Source organism: Sus scrofa, chromosome 15, assembly GCF_054392235.1.
Source record: "Sus scrofa isolate SSC_HxYL_T2T_F1_AM1 chromosome 15, Sscrofa_HxYL_maternal_Yorkshire_Landrace_v2.0, whole genome shotgun sequence".
NCBI classification, from domain to species: Eukaryota; Metazoa; Chordata; class Mammalia; order Artiodactyla; family Suidae; genus Sus; species Sus scrofa.
This window is the reverse complement of record NC_139397.1, coordinates 123532549-123554566: the sequence shown is the minus strand read 5'-3', so window position 1 is coordinate 123554566 and position 22018 is coordinate 123532549. Positions and strand designations below refer to the sequence as shown.

Sequence of the window (22018 nt, the reverse complement as noted above, 5' to 3'; positions counted from 1 at the left end):
TATATTACCAGCGGCTGCCTTTGTGAATCACCAGTGGATTACATCTATTGACTGGGCATTTTTGGGCTGATCCTTATCATTCTGAATGAGTTCAAGCCAGGTGGGTGAGATAGGATAGGACAAGATCAGTGGAAGAGTTAAGTTTAGTTGAGATGTGAGAGAGGGTAGAACATCTCTTATTTCACCCAACATAGGTGTCTTTGTTACCTGGACAAGAATCTGTGCAGTTTGAGCCTGAAAAGTAATGTTTTTCATGGTATTAAGCAGCAGTACCCGGAGGTAAAACACTGAGTAATTGTTTACACCTGTGTTGTCCACTATGGTAGCCACTAGCCATCTGCCACTATTTTAATATAAAACTAAAATTAGTTAAAATTACAAATTCAGTGCCTAAGTGGCACCAGTCACATTTCAAGTAAACCATAGGGATGTGTGACTAATGGCAACTTTACTGGGTAGAACAAATTTTAGAAAATTTCCATTCCAGTAGAAAGTTCAACTGGATGGCCATGGTTTAGACTTACTGACTCATAGAACATTAGAGGAGGAAATGCCTTCCTTATTTATTAGAGAGGGACATTGGGACCTATAAAGGTACAAGGACTGGGATCGTCGTTGAGTTCACTGATTCTTTATTTACAGATTTCTTCTAGTTCATAGGCTTGGGGGATCCTCTTTAACAGCATGAGATACCAATGTAGTACAAACTGTCTGTCCATCCATCCATCTATCCATCTGTCTGTCCACTTTTGTTCCCATCGTCTAACATATTCTACTTCTCCTTCTGCCTCTACTGGATAATTGAGCTACGCCAGCCAATTAGATGCAACTCCTGCTGAGAAGAAATCAGGAGTTCCCATTATGGCTCAGTGGAAATGACTCTGACTAGGAACCATGAGGTTGTGGGTTCGATCCCTGGCCTCGCTCAGTGGGTTGAGGATCTGGCTTTGCCGTGAGCTGTGGTGTAGGTTGCAGACGCGGCTCAGATCCCGCGTTGCTGTGGCTCTGGCGTAGGCTGGTGGCTACAGCTCCGATTAGACCCCTAGCCTGGGAACCTCCACATGCTATGGGTGTGGCCCTAGAAAAGACAGAAAGACAAAAAAAAATAATAAGATAAAATAAAATAAAATCACCTTCCAACCTAGCAGAGGAAATATAAACATGATGATGACACAATATGATTAGTGGCATAGTTGAGTAGAGCAAAATGCATTGAGTTCCGAGGAGGTAAGATGAATTCTGCAAGAGGGCTGGGGACAAGCTTTGCATTGGAGGGGGCATTTAAACTGAGTCCTGAAGCATAACAAGAATTCTTAGACAAGAAGGAAGAGAAGGCATTCTGGGAAGAGGGGACAGCGTGGACCAAGGTCGGAAGGCATGAAAGTGCACTGACCATGGGAACTGTATCTATGGCGGCTCCAGTGTGGCTGTGGCAAGGTGGCTGGAGACCAGCCTGGAAGAGTAGGCTGGTCCCATCTGTATAAGGACTCTCAGGCCAGGCGGAAAGTTATGTGCTTTGTCTAGTGGGCCCTGGGAGTCTTTGGAGGTGAATAAGGAGGGGAAGGAAGTGATTGGATCCATGTTTTCAGAAGAGCAATCCATGGGGGTGTAGGGAATGGATTATGGGTCCAGTTGGTTCAACTCCCTGAATTTGTCAGCATGGAATGAATCTCCCAAACCTGGGAGTTCTTGCTGTGGTGCAATGGAATAGGTGGCATCTCTGCAGCACTGTGACGCAGGTTTGATCCCCCACCCAGTATAGTGGGTTAAGTATCTGGTGTGCCAAACCTGTGATATAGGTCACAACGGCGACTCAGATCTGATCCCTGGCCCAGGAACTCTTTATGCCTTGGGTTGGCACCCCCCAAAATAAATAAATAAATGGGAAAAAAATTTCTGAACCTGATACAATAATGCCATTGCTGCTTTCTTCTTGGAGTTGAGTATTAATGTCCTCCAATTAAGAAGGTAAAAATTTATCTATTTGTTTACTTTATTGAGGTATAGTTCATTTATAATGTGGGGTTGGTTTCAGATGTAGAGAGTGATTCCATTATATACAGATCACATATAGTTATATGTCTATTTTTTTCAGATTCTTTTCCCTTATAGCTTATCACAAAATATTGAGTAGTTTCCTGGGCTATAAGTAGGTCCTTGTTGGTTATCTACTGAATATATAGTGGTGTGCATATGCTAATCCTAAACTCTTCCAATGAAGAACGTTCAACATTTCCATTCTACTTCGGCTTCACCTCTCCTGGACCCCCTTACCCACGAGCCTCCCCCTGAACCCACTTTCTCCAGCCTCAGGTCACACAGAGGGTGGAAGGGATACAGGACAGAGGCTGGGAAGCATCACCAGCACCATCTCAGCTACCTGGGGCTTCTGCAGCCTTAATGCCCCTGGGTCCCAGGTGTCCACCACAAACCTTGCTGAGAGATGCTCTTCCTGTGACTGCACTTGCCCAACAGATCCTGGGATGAGTTGTCCTAACTCCTGGCTGGAAAAGAGCTGAAGTCCTGCACAGAGAATGGCTCTTTCCCTGGATTTTATGCACGAAAACTGAAGGCAGGGAGCCCAGAGGGACTTAGAGAAAACTAGCCACCCGCTGGGAAAAGATTCAGCCGTGTCCGCCTCCCCTTCCCCAAGAAGAGACTGCTTTGTTGGGCTAACAGTTACCCTGGACTAGGAGCTGTGACAATATGCAATTAATGGTGAGTTTCTTTGTAACAGATAATAGTCAAAACATCTTGAAGCCCATTCAGAGAGACAACTTTGAAGGGAGCCTGGGCTGTCCACACACACATCCAACACTGTCATTAAGCCCTCCTGGCATGACAGCAGCTAGAGTCCTTTATCCTGGGTGGTGGCTGTGGGGGCACTCTATTCTTTAAATTTTCTTTGGGAATAAAAATGTCTTTTAAGTGTCTTTTAAACTTAATTTGCAACACAACACAGGCAAATAAAGGGAAGGGGATGTGGTCTGGTGATTCATGAAGGAGCCCTAGCAGGTAGGGGCTGGGCTCAATTTCTGACAGGGGAGTGATTTATTTAAAAAGAACCCCCTCTGCGCGTCCATAGGCCAGAGGACTATGAGAATTTCTCAGTGGAATAGTAGGTAAATAAAATTAAGGCGTCTTCACCTGTGGATAGAAATGCCCAAGCACATCTTTTAAAAAACCTTATGGATTTATTTTTATGAATAAAAAGAGACCTGGTCTTTTCATTTTGACCAATGTCAGACACTGGTAGCTGATCCAATGATTCTCCCTTCTTGCTTGCTAAGGAAACCTATTTTGTTTAGGGTAAGCAAGGGTCTGGTTAAAAATCTCCCTGCTGGAGTTCCAGTTGTGGGAGAGAGGAAACTAATCAGACTAGTATCCATGAGGACTCGGGTTCAATCCCCGGTCTCACTCAGTGGGTTAAGGATCCAGCTGTGGTGTAGGTTGCAGATGCGGCTCGGATCCTGTGTTGCTGTGGCTGTGGGGTAAGCTGGCAGCTATAGCTCCGATTGGACTCCTAGCCCGGGAACCTCCATGTGCTGCAGGTACAGCCCTAAAAAGCCAGAAAAAAAAAATCTTCTCCTTCCTGGTACAGATTCCTTTACTTAGGGGATGGCTAAGAGACTGGGTCTTGGATCATAAGCTATAAAAATAGTCTAGTGGGTGGATTTTTAGAACAGATAGATATTTTCTTTCTTTCATGATAAATAAAAGGAGTTGGATGTGGTTGACACTTGTTCTTTTTTCTTCATCTTTTTACCTTTCTCCTTCCAGCCTGTGTGAGGCAGCCGACAGGTGGCCTTCTGCCAGGTGCTGGGCATGTGGGGTAAACAGGAGGCTTTCTAGTGTTACAGCAGGTCCACTGGCGCATACGCCTGTGTAGATGGCTAATCACAATCCAGTGTGATCGGGAGCGGGGGGGCATGTAAAATATGAGACTAAGCACCCCAAGTTCATAGACCACCCCCTCAAGCTATGGAGTCTGTGACCAGGGCAGGAACATCCCCATGTTTGTCTAAATCCCGATGGTGGGAAACATAGAAAAACATGGCCAGACAGCCTCTCGTCCCTGGGAATAAGCACTGAGAGTGGGAAAGGTCCCAGTGCGGGGAGGCTGAGTTTGCTTTTCGGAATTTCTAATTGTGTGGTTGCCGCCTGTGTCAGAGCAGTGCTGAGCTCCACCTGGATGGGATCCTAGGGAGCACATGAGCCTCGGCTCTCAGGAAATATCTCTTTTGAGGATGACTGGACTGTGGTACTAACCCAGGAAAAGGAGTGGATTTGACAGCTCAAATTGGTGGAAGAAACACTTGGCCCGGCCTCAGGCACCGTTTGGGCACTTGGCCAGCTGCCATGGGCAGAACTAATCACGAAGTCCATTTGATGACATAAAAAGGACAGTTCTATGGGGGTCAAGTGAGAGCCTGGTGAATATTTCCTAGCGTGTGCTTCCTGGAATCAAAAGCAAAATGACTTTTTTTTAAAGCAATGACAAGGTTGACTACGACGTGATCATTTCCCTTGTTTTCCTTTTCTCTCCCAGTCTTGATAATTCCAGGGGTGTTGGTAAAACGTTTTAACTGTCAACATGGCAATAACTGATAGAAGAGATGCGAGGTTTAGTAAGAATGGGGCCTTGTCTGGGTGCATGCACCGAATGTCATCTCGGCATCGTCCTTTGGCTTCTTTCAAAAGGCTCATTTCATATGTGTGACTCCCAGAGGGCACTGCTGGGAGCTGCGCTTCCAGAGCCACGTGAACTCATCTGCACGTGGTTGTAAACCAAGACAGAAACACCAGCATGGGCAAGTGGCTCCTACACTCTGTCCAAGGGGTGTTATTCAGTGAAGTGCTGATCCTGCAAGATGGTACAAGGGATCCAAATATCTTTACCATGATCTAACAGGCTTGGAGAAGTGCTTCACCTTCTGCTATTTTTTTTTTTTTTAGTCATTTCTAGGGCTGCACCCATGGTATATGGAGGTTCCTAGGCTAGGGGTCCAATTGGAGCTGCAGCCACTGGCCTATACCACAGCCACAGCAATGCAGGATCCGAGGCACATCTACGACCTATACCACAGCTCACGGCAATGCTGGATCCTTAACCCACTGAGCGAGGCCAGGGATCCAACACACAACCTCGCGGTTCCTAGTGGGATTCGTTAACCACTGAGCCATGACGGGAACTCCATGCTCTTTTTTTTTTTTAACAGTGGTGATTTTAAATGCATTTTAAAAATTAGGGAGTTCCTGCTGTGGTGCAGTGGAAATGAATCTGACCAGTCACTATGAGGTTGTGGGTTTGATCCCTGGCCTTACTCAGTGGGTTAAGGATCTGGCGGTGCCATGAGCTGTGGTGTAGGTGGAAGACATGGCTCAGATCCTACGTTGCCATGGCTGTGGTGTAGGCCAGCAGCTATAGCTCCAATTTGACCCCTAGCCTGGGACCCTCCATATGCCTCGCAGATGTGGTCCTGAAAAAAAGCAAAAAAAAAAAAAAATTATAGTTGATTTACAATGCTGTGCCAATTTCTGCTGTAGAGCATAGTGACCCAGTCATACACACACACACACACACACACACACACACACACACACACACGCACACACACACATCCTCCCCACTTTTTTTTGTCTTTTTGCCTTTTCTAGGGCCACTCCCGAGGCATATGGAAGTTCCCAGGCTAGGGGTCTAATCAGAGCTGTAGCCTCCGGCCTACACCGTAGCCATAGCAACAAGGGATCCAAGTCGCATCTTTGACCTATACCACAGCTCACGGCAATGCCAGATCCTTAACCCACTGAGCAAGGCCAGGGATCAAACCCACAACCTCATTGTTCCTAGTCGGATTTGTTAACCACTGCGCCATGACGGGAACTCCCCTCTTTTTTATATCTTCTTATCTTCTATCATGGTCTGTCCCAAGAGACTGGATATAGTTCTCTGTGCTATACAGTAGGACCTCATTGCTTCTCCATTCTAATTGTAATAGTTCGCTTCTACCCATCTCAAACTCCCAATCCATCCCACTCCCTCCCTCTTCCCCCTTGGTCATCTTCTGCTTTCATCTTGACAATTAGCAAAGTATGTTTGTATACTAATAGCTTTGAAGAGTCTTCTAAGAGCGAAACCTATTTAATTTTGATTTCCCAGCATTTCCCAGCTTTTCTGTTTTTTAGAAACCATGGAGTTTTTTGCCCTCCTCTCATCCCCAAGGAACACCTGTCCTTGGAACAAATCTTGGCCTTTGTCCTTGATATATAAATAACAAAATGAAAACAACAAGACAAGATATAAATAAACCACAAAAGTGTATAATCATTTGCAAGTCAAGAAAATGTCTGTTTTCACATTGGCAGTAGGTTGGATAATTAAGGTACATGTGAATTCCTGCCCATGCAGGCAGCAGTTAAATCTCTAGGCACTGTTCAGGTCATGGCAGTGTTCTTGTGATCAATTTATGAGGGGGGAAAATGTAAAATTGAATGGGGTTAAACATTTACTATGATCAGGATTTTGTGTGTCAGGAACTGGGACGAGGCTCACTGAAAAGAGCTCATTGCTGTGCCAAGATGATTGGATGGCTCAATGGCTGGGGATGTTTGGGACTTTTTTTTTTTTTTGCATTTTAGGGCCATACCTGTGGCATATGGAAGTTCCCAGGCTAGGGGTCAAATCCGATCTACAGCTGCCAGCCTATACCATAGCCGCAGCAACTTGGGGTCCGAGCCATTTCAGTGACCTACACCACAGCTCACTGCAATGCTGGATCCTTAACCCACTGAGCAAGACCAGGATTCGAACTTGAATCCTCATGGATTCCTACCAGTTGGATTTGTCTCCGCTGTGCCACAACAGGAACTCCTGGTTGGGACAGTTTAAATGGGGCCATATATCTGAGGCTATGACCTCAGCTATCCTTGGAGCTTCTCAGTTTTTTCCCATGTCTCATCTGCTGGGGTCTCTTCTCTTCCATGACTGGTGCTTGGGTTGGAATGGCCAGAGAAACTGGGCTGGTCGTGGTTTTCTCTCTGCATGGCATGTTTGCTCATTGGGCTCCCTCTATTAACTTGGGCTCCCTCACAGGATGGCAGTCTCAGAGTAGTCAGACTTGCGTGGTTGTTGGCTTCTTCCAGATTGACTGTTCTAAGAGTCATGGTGGAGGCTACAAGGCATCTATGACCTAGCCTTAGAAGTTCTAGAACGGCATTGCCTCTGAATTCTATCAGTCAAGCAAGTCATGGCCAGCTTAAGTTCCAGGGGGATGGGAAATACACGTCACCTTGCTGATGAGAGGAGAAGCAAAGAATCTGTGGTTGTATTTAATCCACCACAGGCATTTTATGGCTGCCTCTCTTAAGCATCAGACTCTTAGCTGAAATGTCAGTTGGGTCCCACCTGGCCTCATATTTATCTTAAGCAATGCTTGGAAAAGTTCTCTTGCGTGCAATGCCAATCAGAGAACATAAAAGATTAATTGAGATGACCAACCCATCTAGACACAGAGTACAAAACAATAATTTAAATGTCTGTAAACAGAACAAACAAGATTACTATTGCATATGGCTCTGGCACTAATGCCCCTCATCATATAGGAAGGGTGAACTGTTGGAATCTTTCTCCAAACTGCAAAGGGGGTCATAGGAAAGGGCCTCACTAGTTCTCCTCTCCTTTTAATATCCTGATGCTATATTTTCACTTTTCTGTGGTCCTCATTTGTTGGTTTGGGTTAGATTGGTCACATTTAGGTTTTTTTTTTCTTTTTTTTTAATTACTCAAATGAATTTATCACATCTGTAGTTATATAACGATCATAACAATCCAGTTTTACAGGATTTCCATCCCGTAACCCAAGCATATCCCCCACCCCCCAAACTGTTTCCTCCAGAGTCCATAAGTTTTTCAATGTCTGTGAGTCAGCATCTGCTCTGCAAAGAAGTTCAGTCTGTCCTTTTTTCAGATTCCACATGTCAGTGGAAGCATTTGGTGTTGGTGTCTCATTGTATGGCTGACTTCACTTAGTATGATAATTTCTAGGGCCATCCATGTTGCTAAAAATGCTGGTATTTCATTCATTTTAATGGCCGAGTAATATTCCATTGTGTATATGTACCACATCTTCTTGATCCACTCCTCTGTCGATGGACATTTAGGTTGTTTCCATGCCTTGGCTTTTGCAAATAGTGCTGCAATGAACATTGGAGTACATGTGTCTTTGCGAGTCGTGGTTTTCTCTGGATAGATGCCCAGACATTTAGGGGTTTTATGTAAACTACTGAGAATGCTCAGTTTCTGTCTAGAATTGCTCTAAGATTATCTATCTACCTATCTATCTATGTACCAACCCACCTACTCACCTATCTACATATTATCTATCTACATATCTATCTCTCATCTATCTATCACCTATCTACCTATCATCTATCATATATCTGATTTTGAGGGAAAATATAGAAGTTTACAGAGAATATATAACCAATATCCACATCCTCACTTCTAAGAATTTACAAATATCAACATGCTAATCTATTTTCTCCAAGGATTTTTTTAATAAAAGAAATAAAACATTACAGAGAAAGTAGAAGTATCTTTTGATCAAATTTCCCTCTCCCACACCGCAGAAGCAACCACGGTCATGAATTTAGTGAGTAGGATGATATTTTAAGCACAGTGTTTTCATCAACTATTTTACAGCTCCATCTTTCCCTGTTTCTAATTTACTGCTGTGCCGATCCGTGGCTGAAATTTAAGGAGGCTGATCCTCTCAAAATTCTCTGCCGCTTTATTATTTGTGACTAGCTTCTCTTTCTATATAGCAGGCGAGTGAGGCGATTATTACCCAGCCTTTGGTGGAAAAGATCCGCTTCTAGGAAGAGGCACCTGTAAGTACTCCCCGTCCAGGCAGAAATAATGTTATGTCGATTCTATATTGTCCAAGACCTTCGCCAGGAATGTTATCCCCCGTGACTTAGGAGTTCTCTGTTTCAAGGCTGTCACCCCTGTCCCTTTTGGGCTATAGGCAATGGAAACCACAGCATGTGGTCAGCCAAAATGTGTATACACTGATCTGGCCAGCAATTCCAACGGCAACGTCATCTTGATTCTTCAGATGCAAAGTGCTGGCATGCAGTTCAACACCCTCTGTGCTGTAGACTGAATGTCTCTACCTCCCACCTGCTAATTCCTGTGTTGAAACCTAACCCCCAGTGTAATGGTATTTGGAGTTGGAGGCTTTGGGAAGTGATTAGATCATGAATGGGACTAGTGCTTGTAGAAAAGAGACCCCAGAAAACCCTCTTATGGGAGAAGACAGATATCAATGAAGCAGGAAGTGAGGCCTCACTGGACATGGAATCTGCTGGTGCTTTGATCTTGGCCTTCCCAGATTCCAGAACTGTGAGAAATACATTGTTGTTCATAAGCCACCCGTCTACAGTATTCTAACAGCTCAAACAGACTAAGACACTGCAGTAGTGATTCTCAACTCTGCCAGACAAAACTCCTCTTTAGAAAAGGCATATAATGCTCCTTATCCTATATCCTCTATAGATAATAGATTCTAACCAAAACAAATTATTAAAAAATTAATATGATGACCTGGATATAACATAAAACAAAAATAAATATTTTCCAGTGTGTAAATGCTTGGATGTAACAAAAAACATAGGCAGGTGATGGCCCCTGCTTGTCAGTCACCGTGCCTGCCACAGCCACAAAAGTAGACTTGATGGAGGCATGGTCATCAACCGGGTGACTTTCAAAAACGACAGGCAGCTTTTGCTAGAGCTTCATACAAAACAAACTACAGATCCCTCAAAAAGCTGAATATAGAATTACTGTGTGAGGGACTTCACGTCGTGGCTCAGTGGAAATGAATCTGACTAGGATCCACAAGGACGCAGGTTTGACCCCTAGCCTTGCTCAGTGGGTTAAGGATCCAGTGTTGCTGTGAGCTCTGGTGTAGGTCATAGACGTAGCTTGGATCTGGCATTGCTGTGGCTGTGGGGTAGGCTGGTGGCTACAGCTCCAATTTGACCCCTAGCCTGGGAACCTCCATATGCCTCAGGCGTGGCCCTAAAAGGACAAAAAAAAATTACTGTATGATCAGCAATCTGGCTCCTTGTTATATGTGCAAAAGAATTGAAAACAGGTATTCAACCAAACACCTGTATGTGAATGCTCATAGTGGCACTTCTTACAATAGTAGATGGTGGACACAACCCTGGTATCAAAAAAAAAAAAAAATGGATGAACAAAATCTGGAGTATATGTACAATGAAATATTATTCAGTCATAAAAAGGAACAAAACCTTGATGCTTGCTACAACATGGATAAACCTTGCAAACAGAAACCAGACACAAAAGGTTACATGCCGTATCATTCCACTGAAATGAGACAAAACATACAGAACAGGTGAATGCATCGAGACACAGAGCAGGTAGATGGTTGCCAGGGGTTGAAGTCAGGTGGGTGGATGGGTAGGTGGCTAGAGGTCAGGAAGGAGCTGCTAATGGGGGTACAGGATTCTTTTTTAGGGAAATGAAATGTTTTGGAACTAGACTGAGGTGGTGATTGCATGACAATGTGAGCAAGTATTTCTGCCCTTAGTGCATTGAATTGTACACTCTGGCAGCATAAATTGTTAATTTATGTTATGTGAATTTCACCTCAATGAATAACAGAAAAAAGTAAATCTTTCCTTGATTTACACGTTAAGTGCATTTTCAGCATTCAGTGATATTAAAACCATGCAAAAAATGCTTGGGGTTTGTATGTAAATCCAAGCTAAGATCCAGGCTCAGATAAATTATAAATAGGTTTTCTTCTGCAGGACTGACTGTCTGGTGAGGTCGTCAAACACTGGGCAGGATTTTGCTGAGCAGAACGGCCCCTTCCATTACAGATCGTCTGGGGTCTCCATGGCTGTTTCCAGCAGGCACTGCCCTGGGGGCAAGTAAAGCTGAGGCCTGTGGCCCCGTGGTGAGTGACAGTGCCCTGTCTTTGTCCTTTTGGCTGCGGCCATGGTCTGTGCCCCCAACTGCCAGGTCCCTGAGTCCAGCATCTCTATGCTGCCTCGCTGTCCTGCTCCAGGAATGGTTAAAGGGAACCCCCACGAGACCTATGGATAGTGTTGAACCCATTACACCCTCTCCTCGTTTAAAAGAGAAAGCCGGTACTTCCTTCCCAGGGCAATAATCCAAGTGCTGTGAGCCGGCCATTGGCTTTGGAACCTGTGACATTTGGCTTTGTTTTCCAAGGCACTAGCACCAAAGCCAGGGTGCTTAAATACACTGTCTCTTTGGCTGCCTCTTTCTTTGGCGGTGGGGAAAGATGCCACCACTCACGCTGCTTGGCCTGATCAGGCTGCTGAGTCTTGCAGAAACCATATTCTCCTTGCTTTTCCTGCTTCACCTCCCCAAAGGCACCTTTCTGGCCAGCCTTTCTCTGGGATCCCCTGCAAGGCAGCCTCCTGACAGCTTGGCTCTTGCAATGTCTCCATTTAACCCAAGACGCTTGAGGAATAACCTCCAAAATGGAGGTGACGGGAGAGAGAATGGCCTGAAACCTGCAGGGTGTGACCGGTCCGGTCAGGCACTCTCGGGATTATGCTCTTTGGTTCTTGTAGGACCTGCACCGAGTCTCCGGCTGCATGTCTGAGGGGCCCTGGGAAGGACCATGCTGGGAAGGGCGGGGCACAGGAGTGCCTCTTGAGGACCCAGGTCCTGTGTTTTTCCTCTTGGACCAGCCCAGGGGTACCCTGGGTTATGCAGATCCAGGGCTTGAGGGAGGGTAGGGAGGGAGGACCCCGCCCCAGCCCTGAGCCAGCCACGTGGGGAGCCAGAGGGAGGAGCCAGCAAGGAGCCTACCCAGCAGCTGCGAGTGATTTCCTCTGTCTGTCAAGACCAACACGTGCAGGCTCTGCTGTTTTTACTCTGAGCCCAGCGTTCTGCCTCTTGCCATCATTTGCTTCAGATGTTTACCAGGAGCTCTGGGCCAGCCACGTGGCTGCAGCCTCCCCGGCTTTTATTTAGTTCATATCAATGTGAGCTGCTTTAAACATAAAAAGAACCAAACGAACATTAACCACTAACCACACGTAACGTGTCATGTGCATGTTCAAGCTTCATCTGTGCACACCCTTGCTCAGTGGGAACAGTCCGAGAGGGGCGCTGCTTCACTCATTTGCATCATTTCACGTACACCAGCTGCCCGGGTAGGACCCTTTCATGAGAAAACATCACAGGCACCCTAGCCATCTTTCTATTGGCTGATGTCTGGGTGATCCCAAATTGCCTTTCATGTAAATTACAATGTTCTCACCTTTCCTATCATACTTTTGATGCATATTCCTCCCAGGAGGATTTGCCAAGTTGAAGGGTACAAACTGCTGCTCTATTTACACGCTCCCACATTATTCTGGAAGGATGGGCCCATTACTCACTGCCCTCGGGGAACCAGGATACCTCTCTTGCTGCCATTGGCCAATCATTCACCCAGTTCAGGTGTTTGCTGAGGGCAAACATCATGTCAGAAGCGGAGGGAACCATGGGAAACAAGATGCCTGCCTTGGTCTTTGGCCTGTGGTGCTCCGGGTTTTTGTGGTGGTTTTTCGAGCTGGAGGCCTGGATCACAGCATCAGAATCCCCTGGGGTGGGTACTTATTAAAAATGAAGATTCCGGAGTTCCCCCTGTGGTGCAACGGGATTGGCAGCATCTTGGGAGTGCTGGGACTCAGTTTCCACCCCCAGCCCTGGCCCAAGTAGGTTAAGGATCCAGCATTGCTGCAGCTGCAGCTTAGGTTGCAAGTGTGGCTTGGATCTGATCCCTGTCCCAGGAACTCCATATGCCTCGGGGCAGCCAAAAAAGAAAAAAGAAAAAAGATGCTGATTCCTAGGACTCATCCCCAACTACTGAGTCAGAATCCCTGGATCCAGTGATCTGCATTCCTGATAAAATTCCCAGATCCACTTGACACGTGAGCATGGCTGATCTGGTGGAAGTGAGCACAAGATCCCTTCTGCTCCGAAGGAACCATGAAGGACCTGGGGTGGGATGTGGGTGACCAGCTGATGGATCAGCCAGAGCAGGGAGATGACAGAACTGTGCAGGTCTTCTAGCCAGAATGTCACCTCCTGCAGGACCTGGACAAAGCCATCGAACCCAGGGCAGGCTGTGATGAATGAATCAACTGGGTAGATGGTTTTTTGCTGCAGCTGGGTAGGTCCCTCCCCTGGGCGGAGCAGCCTGGGCCACAGAGCAGGATTAGAGCATTTTCTGGTGTCAGGATCACTGTTTCAAATTAGTTGAGTGAAGCCGAGCAGCACGGGGGAGGAGGAGCATGTGGCTCTGCTCAGCGAGGCAGCCGTGTGGGCGCGCGTGCCCACCCATGCTCTGTGCTGCAGCATGACAGGTGCAGAGCAGACCAGCCAGCCGGTCCAGGAGGACAGCCCTGTGGGTCGGGATGGAAGAGAGGGAGCAGCCACTGAGGAATCATCCGGCTGCCTTGCCAAGTCCGGGGAATGTCCAGACTTCAGCGAATATGCTGGGGCAGAGGGTTTGGACCAGCCATGTGGGAGTGGCTTAGGCAAAGCCACCATGCAGGAATACAAGCTGTGGCTCCGGGACCGGCGGGACATAAACCTCCAAGGGTCCGGCTTGGGGCCCTAGGGTTTGCCCCAGGCTTGTGACAGCCAATGGTCAAAATTGAGGTGTGTTTAGCTTTCTCCTCCTAAATAATTAGCCAACCTGGAGACTTGATGTTTCCTGTAGTGTGCAGCTTCTGAATTGCATGACTTCTGAATTGACCAGATGCACATGGCTAAGATTCTTTAGGCTTTTTGGGGGGGATGCTGTCATTGAGTGATGACCCTAGGTTTACTGGTAGACCCAGCTTTAATTTCCCTGTTTGGAACTGTCTCCTTGAGGTGGTGCAGGCTCGTACCCCTACACCAGAAGCAAGCAGGGTCCTTATTGCATTGCTCTCGATAGATGCCAGGGTCTATTTTGCATAGCTCAGAGCAAACTGCCTTTCTGATTTTGCCCAGATTAGCAGTTAGTCCAGCATCCGTTTCCATTTAGGCCTGAGTCACCACCACACATGGTACAGCCTGCGTTCCAGTTTGGAGATGATCCACATGTGCCTCTATTGCTTAATCCAGGAAAAAGAACGTCAATCCTTTGCTCCTGGCCTGAGCCCACAGTCTGAGCATGTAAGAACAAAATAGTCAACCCAGCATAGGCTGTAGTTGTTGGATGCCAAAGTGAGTTCTGGGGGCACAGAGGGAAAGGTGTCCAGGCATGCAATTCCCCAGGGCCTTTCTACCAAAGGCTGAGACCTGCTCACATCATCTCATCAGGAATATCTCACATTTTCCAGCTACTTGGGGTGGTGGTGGGGATTAGTTGAGCTATAGAAAGACCACTCCAGCACACAAGGAAGTATCTGTGACCTCATTCAGATGAACTCAGCCTGTTTACCATCTGTGCTGGGAAACAGAGTGTGTGTGTGTGTGTGTGTGTGTGTGTGTGTGTACAAGTGTATGTTTCCTCAAAGAGCACAACTATGGTCTTTGGTTGAATGGCGAAGAACTAAAACAACAATTGGAGGAGAATGTGTGTATTGATCAGCAGCATTCCTGCATTTGGTACCTGTTGGAAAGGCGTCATTAATGGTAAATAGTCCAAAAGAGGACAGAGGAGAGAGCAAGCGCTTCCTACCCTTGAATTTCTCACTGTTGCCTTTCACAGGAACAGTTTCTCCCGCAGAAAAATCTGTTTTCACTTGGACTGAAGAACTGCCCCTTGAGTCATAAATGTCTCTATATTTGTAAGGCTCTTCACAGTTGACAAAGCATTTTTGCAAAGTTTTCTCATTTGATTCTACCCACAGGGGTGGAGTGGCTCACCCGAGACCACACAGCTAGAAAATGTTAGAGTGGAGCTGGATTCTGGCTCGGAGGAGTCCCCCGTTCGGTTTGGGGAGGGCGGATCTCTAAGCCCAAGGCTGCTGTGGAGGTGCTGTTGAACTTGACATAGGAGAGGTTCATAGTTTATATCTCGCCATGCACTTGGCTCTAGGATCAGCCTCATTTTCCCTTCTGGGTTGAGGGTGGTGATCTGGACCTATCTCAGTAAGCCAAAACAGTCACGCGAGCTTTCTTTTTTTCTTTTTTTTCCTTTTTTTTTGTCGTCTTTTTGCCGTTTCTTGGGCCGCTCCTGCGGCACATGGAGGTTCCCAGGCTAGGGGTCTAATAGACGCCATAGCCACCGGCCTATGCCAGAGCCACAACAACTTGGGATCCGAGCCGGTCTGTGACCTACACCACAGCTCATGGCAATGCCGGATCCTTAACCCACTGAGCAAGGCCAGGGATTGAACCCACAACCTCATGGTTCCTAGTCAGATTCGTTAACCACCGAGCCATAATGGGAACTCCTCTTTTTTTTCTTTTTAAACTTCTTCTTCTTATGGCTGCAGTACTATAAAAAAAGTGCAGGTATGCCTGTAGCATATGGAAGTTCCTTGGGCTAGGGGTCATGTTGGAGCTGCAGCTGCAGGCCTACACCACAGCCAAGGCAACACCAGATCTGAAACACATCTGTGACCTATGCCACACCTTGCAGCAACGCTGGATCCTCAACCCACTGAACGAGGCCAGGGATGGCACTCACATCCTCACGAATACTATGTTAAGTTCTTAACCCGCTGAGTCACTGTGGGAATGCCTACATTTTAAAAAAAGTTTTTTTGAAGTATAGTTGATTTACAGTGTTGTGATAATTTCTGCTGTCCAACATAGTGATTCAGTTATACATATACACACATTCATTCTTGTCTTTATTTTTTTTTTTTTTAAGGCCGCACCTGTGGCATATGGGTGTTCCCGGGCTAGTGGGATCCAAGCCGTGTCTGTGATCTATACCTCAGCTCTTGGCAATGCCAGATCCTTAACTCACTGATCGAGGCCAGGGATCGAACCTGCATCCTCACGGATCCTAGTCAGATTCGTTTCCACTGAGCTACGACGGGAACTCCACACACATCCATTCTTTTTCAGATTCTTTTACCATATAGATTATCAGAGAAGATTGGAGAGAGTTCCCTGTGCTATATAGCAGGTCCCCGTTGGCCAGTCGTTCCATACACCCCAGTGTGCACATGCCAGTCCCAATTCCCCAGCTCATCCTTCCCCCACCTGTCCCAGAGCTTTCTTACCCTATGGACAATGGGACTGTGCAAATATCAAAACCAGAAAATGGAGTCCTGGAGTAGGTTCTAGATATAATCGCTCATCTGACTCATTACTCTCAGAAGCAAGGCTGCTTCACCTCCCGAAAGGTGGGTCATGCCCACCATAGTTGTCAGCCCCTGCAAAGGGGGATGACCCCCACCGAACAGCCAAAACCAAGTACCAGCAGATTTGCTTCAGCATGGATGTTGCCAGGCTTCTAGGAAATTGTTGTCATATCTGGGACGCAGGGGTCATCCTCAGCATCATGGAAGTTATATTAATATTGATATGATGCAAGGGCCTTTATAAAGCAGACTCATGTGTCATTGTTTCAATGCATTTTGATATTAAATGAATAAGTAATGTGAATTACATCTAAACTACTGAAATATGCAGGTCAGCATCTGTTCTCTTGAAGTCAACAACTTGAGCTTATTATTATTATTAAAAGCTACACAGTCTTTTTCCGTGCTTCCATCACAAATGTAATCTTACTTTGCCACTCTGCCGACCCCTGAGCAGTATTATCAACTTCCTATTTATACATGTGTTCAATGCCTATCATCTCTGAACATGCGTGAACAGCTAATATTGCTCAGAACATGCCTCTAAGGAGTTCCCATCGTGGCTCAGTGGTTAACGAATCCAACTAGGAACCATGAGGTTGTGGGTTCGATCCCTGGCCTTGCTCAGCGGGTTAAGGATCCAGTGTTGCCATGAGCTGTGGTGTAGTTTGCAGACACAGCTTGGATCCTGCATTGCTGTGGCTGTGGTGCAGGCCAGCGGCTACAGCTCCGATTCGACCCCTAGCCTGGGAATCTCTATATGCCATGGGAAGCGGCCCTAGAAAAGGCAAAAAGACAAAAACAAAAACAAACAAACAAACAAAACCCCAAAAAACAAAGAAAACCACGCCTCTAAGTAAACCTGCCATTTCTTTGCTTCCTTTGTCAATAATTGCGCTCGAGTTACACCAGCCATCTCCCCCGCTTTCTTCGAATTTCCATGAGTGGAACTGAGCTGATTTGATAAAATGGACCGAGGAGGCAGGCACCGTTTTTTCTTTTTGCCTGGCTAACCTGACCCCAGGGCACCTCAGAGGCAACTAGCCATACAGGAGGAAGAGTACTTGACTGCAGTGTGCAAGCCGAGCTGCAGAGCAGTGACTTCCCCGCTGTTACCACTGACAGGGAGCTCCTCGGCGGGCGAGGGGAGCAGCCCCCCTTCGCACACAATCAGCACCAGCTGTAGTCCAATTAAACTCAACAGTGAACAGGTGTTCACGGTAATGACTTCCACACAAAAGCACGCTTCCATTTAGTAATCTTTACATCCGAGACACTAACAGCCCCACTGAAAGGGCCTAGGAGAAAACGAGATGGAATTCAGTGGAGGAAATGCAGCACCCCCCCTCAAAGGCGTCCATAATCAGCATCAGAAGCCCCAATTAGCCTCGACAGCTCACAGGTGTCCACAGGAGAGTATTTTATGCAGATCCTCCTCCCGTCAATGGTCCCTTAAGAACTTCTTTGAAAACAGTTTGAAGTTTTGCACATTCAGGCAGCTCACTCATATTGCCACCCCAGTACTGTTATTACCACTATTTCATGGCTTTCAGGGGTCCACCCTGCTAGACACGCCTGGGCAGGAATATTAACTATACTCATATCAATTCCAAAAATGCATTTGGCACATTGAAGTTCCCTCCAAATTCTTTTGCATCTGGCGCCTGTGTTGTATTTGAAATAGAGACATCTACAGAGCACTTCCTGGGGTAGGGTGCTTGGAAGTGTTATTACTCGTACTGTAATCCAGCCAGTTATGGAATGTCCAAGCGTGTTTTGCCACAGAAGAGAGGAATGACAACGGGGAACTTTCATGCTACTGGGAATCAATGCCCCTTCCCTCTTTTTTGGTTGTGCCCATGGCATGAGGAAGTTCCTGGGCCAGGGATGGAACCAGCCTCACAGCAGGGACTCGAACCACAGCAGTGACAACACTGGATCCTTAACCTGCTGTGCCATCAGGGAACTCCCTAAACACCCTTTTAGGATGGATTTGCAGCACAAGACCCCATCAGAGTCACTCCTAGGGGCTCATGCCAGGCTTGATGAAGGGTGACTAATTACCAGGGCACTCCAGTAAACGAGTTGGGGGGCACTCTTTCTCCAGATCCCTCATCTTACAGCTTGGGGACCATTAGCATGAATGGTACCTTCTTTGATTTTGCATTTACAGGATTGGTCACCTCTGAGGACAGCAGAGAAAAGAAGTATATAGGTCTGAAGCAGGGACTTCGGAATTTTGCCTCTTAATTCAGTTTGGGAGTAAGACATACTCCTAAACCTACTCCAGCCCATGGTTCAGAAAGCCATTTTTTTTTCTTTTGTCAGAAACAATAACTCATCCCAGAAGGAAACCGGGATAAAAACCAACTCCAGATGTGGAGCAAATATTGGTGAGGGTGTCAGTTGGTATAATCACTAGTTGGAAAACTAATGGATTTCTATAACTGAAGCTGGACCTCTGACCAGACAATTCCATTGCCAGCTATAATCTCAACAGAAATTATGGTAGGGAGACACTGATATGGCCCCCAGGGACCCCCAACTCCTGGGATTCATGCCTTTGCAATTCTTTCCCCTTGAGGGTGGATAGGACCTCTATGACCTTCTTCTAACCAACAGAATACAAGTGTGATGGGATATGATGTCCATGATTACGTTACATAAAATAGTAATTTCCGTCTTGCAAGCAGACTTTCCCTATTGCCTTCCTGGCTTGCATGCTTTAATGTGGGAGATGCCTACGTGGCAAGGAACTCAATGTAGCTTTTGGCCAATAGCCAGCTAGGAACAGAGGCCCTGAGTCCACCAGTTTTGCAGAGACTGACTTCTGCCAATCACAATGGAAGCTTGGAAACAAATTCTTCCCCTGTTGAGACTTAAGATGAGACCTCAGCCCTGGCTGACAACTTGATTGCAGCCTCATGAGACCCCTGAAACAGAGTACCTAGCTAAGCTGTGTTTAGATTCCTAACCCCAGAAACTGTGAGATAATGTGTGTCATTTGAATTTTGTGGTAATTAGTTAAATAATAATAGATAATAAGTTCAGGAATGCTTACAAATGTGTACCCAAGGACATGCACTAGAGTTTTCAGAGTAGCATTCTTCATAATACCGAAATAGGGAACAATTCAAAAGTCCATGGACAATAAGATGGATAAATACATTGTAGCATGTTCATAGAGTGAAACACGAACTCGGCAAACAACAATAAAAGAACTAACCCTAGCCACATGCAACCGTATGCTCTCATAAATAATTGAGTGAAAAACCAAGACACAAAAGGGTACATCCTGTACAATTCAGTTACATAATGTTGTAAAACAGGCAAAATGAATCCATCATCCTGGTGGAAGCTGAGGATGGTGGTTGTTTTAGGGGGTAGGTAGTGACAGGGAAAAGACATAGGGATGATTTTGAGATGGTGAGAAATGTTCTGTTTCTTAATCTGGGAGCTGGTTACAGGGCTGTTTTGCACAGTTTTCTCTATGTATGTTATAACATCAGAAGTTAAAAGAAAAAACTCTTTTTTTTTTTCCAGCGGGTGATCTTTTCAGCATAGGATATAAATAGATGTGTGGTTACAGGGACACATTATCTTTGTAGGCACAGTATCATTGTATATCAGGAAAGGAGAGCATGGATGTCAAGTGCCTCATTTAACAGCAGAGGTAAACCGAGTTGCAAAAAGGCTCAGAGAGTAAACCGAGTTGCAGGAGTCAAGTTTCCAATGACTGTCAGAGCTGAAACTGCAAAGCAGGTCTCTTTTGTATTTTCTGGTTAGATGTGAGCACAATCTGGCTGTGGACTGTCCTTTATGGCTTTCCATGCTTGAGTCCCTGTCTTTACCATCCTATATGGTTGCCTGTTGATGTTGCAAACTCAGTAAAGAAGGTCACTTTCCTAGATTGCCTGGGGTCTGGCTCAGTCCTGTACCCAATAAGGAGGAGCTTCCTGGTGCCGTCTTTGTTTTCAGGCTTCCGGCTTGCTCTCTTTCACCTGGCTCTTTCCTGCCATTTGTTTGCAGGAATTTCTTACACCATGGCTAGTGATCTTTACCTGATCTCCTATCCATGGTCTCATTCTCACCCAGTACAACTGAGATGTAATACCCTTTCCTATCACTGAACTTGGCAACTTTTCTTGGCTTTGATTGGGACTCATCTTTCAGGGTGTATTTGCTGCCAGCGGCCCTGGGTTACAACCTTGACTGGGAAGCCTGCTGCAAAAGAGGAGACAAGCATTTTTCCTTCAGTCAAAGTCCTACAAACACCCAGTCTCTCCCTGTTCCAACTAAGTTCTTAAATTCCATTTTAGAAAAACATCAGCTGGTGCAGGCAGAGATGAGTGAACTTCTTGCTCCTCTCCCTTTTGTCCTCTTCTAAGCTCTGAGCACTAGATTGTAAAGTTAACACAATGAATGAGGCCAGACATACACAAAATACCATAGAGACAAAATGTCTACTGTGTCAGAAAAAGGCAGAGGATGAATGTGGCAGTTATCCTATGGATAGAATGGATGTGTCTACAGGATGAAAGTGCCCATCAGAAAGGGAATTGCTGAGCATAGAACTTAGACCAAGGACAGACCAGGGGGATCCCTGAAAAGCCGGTATGAATATTCCAGTGATGATGGCTTTATCAGGCCCTGGCCGCCTGATGCCATTAAGCTTTCAATAGCCATCTAACTAAACGGCCCCTGTTCTGATTCCAGACTCACTAAAGGAGTTTCAGGTTGTAATCGACTTCCTGGGTAGATTTTCCTCAGGGAGAAAAAGCGCTGGAGGGAAGAGTGTGAACGTGATTTTTCCGACGGTGGCACATCCCCTTGTCAGTGTAGGTAGAGACATTTTGGTGAGAGGTTTTGGTGTTTTGTGAATTTAGTTCACATGAGCGAGCCCTCCCAAGTCAGGCAAATCCTGGAACACTAATAAGATTGCATTTTTGGACCTGCAAGTCTTCTGGCCAGACTTTGGACTGTGAAAAATTCATTAAGATAATGCCACTTTGGAAGGCCTCTTGGTAGCCAGCCAGCCAGCCATTTCCTGGTAATATTCAACGTGGCTTTGGGCCCACTTTCAAAATCCTGATGGTACCTAACTGGATTGAGAGGAAGAGAAAGAGTGAGCAGAGAGAAGAGGAGGTGAAATGAGGGTAGTCTATTCAATTTGGTGTTCATTGAAGCTACAAATGGAATCTTCCTGAAAATGGATTACGTATGTGTTTCTTAAATAGGAGTAGGTATCTTTCTGGGAGTACGTGGCAATGCGCTTGGGATAAATAAAATAGGGGATAAAACTCAGCCTGTCTTTCTGGAAGATTATCTTTTCTCTCCAATTTGGGGAGATGAAGAAGTTAAGACAGTCACTAATGAGGTAAAAACTTACTGGTCTACCCAGAGTCGTTGTTGGGTAATCAGGGATGATATTTCCCAGCTTCTCTTGAATTTAAATGGGCCCACTTGTATTTAAATGGGGTGATGAATTCTTGCTCCTAGAATGTGGGGAGAATGGCTGTCGATTCTGGGCTCAAGTAATTAAGAAGTGGTCTCTTTCTCTGTCTGAATACAGAGGACTCAGAAGTCCTGAAGGAGGGTAGAGTCACAAGACTAAGGGGCAGACTGTCCCCCAACAAGCTACATGGATTTCAGGTGAGTGAAAATACATTTCTAAATCACTGAGAGTTTGAGGTGATTTGATGTAGCAGAGGGC

The 22018-nt window shown here is 46.0% G+C and overlaps 1 long non-coding RNA gene across 6 annotated transcripts in view; it reads left to right on the top strand.

Moving 5' to 3' along the window:
• The window catches only part of LOC146396103 (uncharacterized), a 76666-nt gene that overhangs the window by 35165 nt on the left and 19483 nt on the right, over nucleotides 1–22018 (top strand). For 2 of the 6 annotated variants that reach the window (XR_014829113.1, XR_014829111.1), the window contains 3 exons: nucleotides 8824–8889; nucleotides 10840–10988; nucleotides 21878–21957. This is a non-coding gene — a long non-coding RNA (uncharacterized LOC146396103). Of the gene's footprint in view, nucleotides 1–8823; nucleotides 8890–10839; nucleotides 10989–21380; nucleotides 21683–21877; nucleotides 21958–22018 lie in introns of those variants that run through there. The other 4 variants (XR_014829112.1, XR_014829116.1, XR_014829114.1 and 1 more) reach the window with 4 other exon arrangements.